The sequence below is a fragment of the Helianthus annuus genome, chromosome 11 (genome assembly GCF_002127325.2).
Source record: "Helianthus annuus cultivar XRQ/B chromosome 11, HanXRQr2.0-SUNRISE, whole genome shotgun sequence".
Taxonomy (NCBI): Eukaryota; Viridiplantae; Streptophyta; class Magnoliopsida; order Asterales; family Asteraceae; genus Helianthus; species Helianthus annuus.
The window spans coordinates 77,506,768-77,509,950 of NC_035443.2; the positions used below are offsets into that span (position 1 = coordinate 77,506,768).

The 3,183-nt window shown below is 34.5% G+C and overlaps 1 long non-coding RNA gene across 1 annotated transcript; it reads right to left on the reverse strand.

The window, feature by feature from the left end:
• Positions 1–625: 625 nt before the first annotated feature.
• On the reverse strand, positions 626–1,838 carry LOC118483818. The gene is made up of 3 exons (XR_004871752.1): positions 1,768–1,838; positions 1,238–1,291; positions 626–737 (listed from the first exon to the last, which is right to left on the reverse strand). It is a non-coding gene; the product is annotated as an uncharacterized LOC118483818 (long non-coding RNA).
• Between the last annotated feature and the right edge of the window lie 1,345 nt (positions 1,839–3,183).

Here is a 3,183-nt window from a genome sequence, read left to right on the forward strand (position 1 = left end):
GGCGATGGGTTCCAAAAAGTGGCGTCGGCCACTTTTGCCCGTAGGCAGGTAGTTAAGGCATCGGCATCAAGGGGGGCGTCGGCGACGGCCTCTCCTTTGCTAAAACGCTGCTGAACTTAGTTTGGCTGTTCCGGCTGTTTTTCCGGGTCCGTTTTCAGCTACCCGGGTCCAGGGACTTCTCATTTTACCCGCATTATGACTTCTTAGCATACTCAATCTTAAAACTTATTCGTGACACATTTTACATACTCATACTAAACGAATATTTAAAACTTTACCTCGTTGACGATCTCGGAGCGAGCACACTTTTGCGTGAGCCATCGGGTTGAGTTCAAGCATTATTACTCTTGCTCGAATCCCTCAAACCTTGGCTCTGATACCAACTTGATACGCCCCATGCCTTACTTATTTCGATGTGTATAATATGTAGGAAAATTTTTGAAAATGTCGGCATGACCTATTGATTTAAAATCATTAATAACCTGTTTTACACAAACAAACTTCAACATTTAACATCTTTTACAAAACCCAAGACGGACAAAGTTTACATTAGACACGGCATGACTACAACTACTAAGTTTTTACCAAACGACAAGGACATCGACATACTACATAAGCTTAAATACATATGACTAAAACTTAACCCATATCAAAATAATTTGTGACGAAAGCGTGAGGCGGGCGTAGATCAAGTGTGCACGTTCCAAGCCGTCCATACGCCTAAGTCGAGGATTTACCTACATTTAACAACAAGTTTTTAAAAAGTTAGTCCTATTACTTATTTTGCATACGATATCACATTATAGCCGCATTCGTTTAATTTCATTCATTATCATTATGCATTCGATTTACCCATTTAAAAGGGTAAAGCATATATTCTCATAAAGAGATTCAAGCGTACCGTTTACAACCAGGTAACATCGGGTTGATTGCTTTCAACATAAACATTTCGTCCTATCCGTATAACAAATTAAACTTCACACATACGAATTTTTGCTTTCACGACCACCCGTTCTAGACGGATGGTATCATGTCCTTACTCGACCTAGTTTACATGAACCGGTCGACTTGCATAGTTTAACATAATTCTTCGTTAGCATAACCAAATCCGCAAGGGATTTACTATTCATTTACTAACACCGTAATCATTATAACATGGCTTAATCATTATAACAAGGTTTGTTCGATATAATTACTAACAAAATATAAGTAAAGTTTTGTATGCAACGGAACATACCTCGGTCTTGTGATCCTTCCGTTTTCTTGGAATTTGAACCTTCTTCCTTCACGCCTATATCAACACATTTATTCTTTCATTTAGTCCCCAAAATTCATTCTATCATGTTCCAATTTACACATCATTATTCTTTCAAGCATTTCATCGAGCACCTAGTGTGCGTTACATTTATAAAGCATAATGTACAACATTTAAAGCATGACTTTACTAGTTCATCATACATGCCATCAATAATTAACCTAATTCCTACAATTTCTTTAGTCTACACCAATTCATCTAGCATTCAAGTATTATAAGCTGAATCACATATCAAGATTACATATAATCAAAATCCCTAAAATCTTCCTATTCATAATACAAATTTCACAAGGTGGGTTTCATAAAATTTTCTTCCAAAAAAACTAAAATCAAGCATGATTTCTATTCTACGGAGTAACCCTAACATCTAATTAACATAAATCATATCACGATTTCATGATTGGGTTGAAACCCTCTTCCTAAAATTCACCAAATTCAGAAATTCAACTTACCACTTCACTAGATATGCTTAGATGATTGAAACTTTAGAACATGCAGCAATTAAACTTTGATTTTTCCTTGTCAATTGGGTGAATTTTGCAAGAACAAAGGTATCCCTTGTTTTTTCCCTGCCCTTGATCGATCCCAGCATACGTACAGAATGTTTATTTTTGGTTTAAACATAATTAAACCCTACTAAGTTATAATTTTTCATATTACCCCCCTTGAATCTTGTTTAATGTTTGATTTAAACACCTCCATGATTTAACTTATTCTTGTGTTAAAATAAATTTTGGGATGTTACATTTTGAAAACATGGGAAACCTCCATTTTTAGGGGAAACTCTGTCAAAATTTCTATAGAATTTTGACACTTAGAAAAATATAAGTTTCGAGAAACTTATTCCCTAAAAATGTGTCTAGAAAATTTACCAAGGTTTCCCTAATTTTTGTGATAAGAAATGATGATTTCTTCAAGATTAAAAATTGATATTAAGTCTGTACATTTTTGAGAAAAATATATATATTTATTGATCGCCAAATTTTGTGCTAAGTGTATGTAGTATGTATTATACGTGATAGTGTATTAGGACTTGAAAATACGCTAAATACTCTTAAGGAGTGAAAATACAAAAATACACATACAACATGCTTAGACACATACAAGAAAATATATTTAGGAAAATATATTTCTTCATAGAATAAATAACTTGGACAATGAAGCTTTAGACAAAACACATAATTCGGGTGCAAAGTGCAAAATACAAGAAACTTATGTTTATTTTTGAGAAAATAATATAAGTGAGACACATAGTTAAAAATAAAAATTATTTTTAACACAAGAAAACATATACAAAAGATAGTGACTTGTACTTGTGCGATACAAGTCTAGTGACTAACGTTAAGAAAACATGTATAGGTCATGACATTAATTATGCAAATCCGGTGAAGTTTACGACGCAAGGAACGCAAAGTTGTGAGTTCATGCTCCCCCTATTCTTTAACTGTTTTTGGTTTTATAACTTCGGGGGTGAAATACATGTTACAAATGTTATATTGTTTACAAATGGTATGATGGAGTACAAAAACATTCAAGTGAAACATTCTAGATCATGTCTCGAATAGGGTACCATAAGCACCATTGGTCAACGTATACATTCAGACCGCGGAACAAAAGGTTAGATCTAATGGGTTTCAGGCAACCCCACTCTTGGCCTACTTCTATCAATTAGTGCTTCTGTGTCTCAGTCAAAGTCGACAAAAGTGCCTAGGTTTGGTGGCTTCCTATGTCGTGACACATGTTAGTGGCCTTGCAAACCACTAGCGATCTCACACATTCAAACAATCATAGTACTCAGTTGCAGATACGTTTTACAAGTTACATTCAAACATTCATCCATTCTACAAGTTTCATACTATGTTTTCATT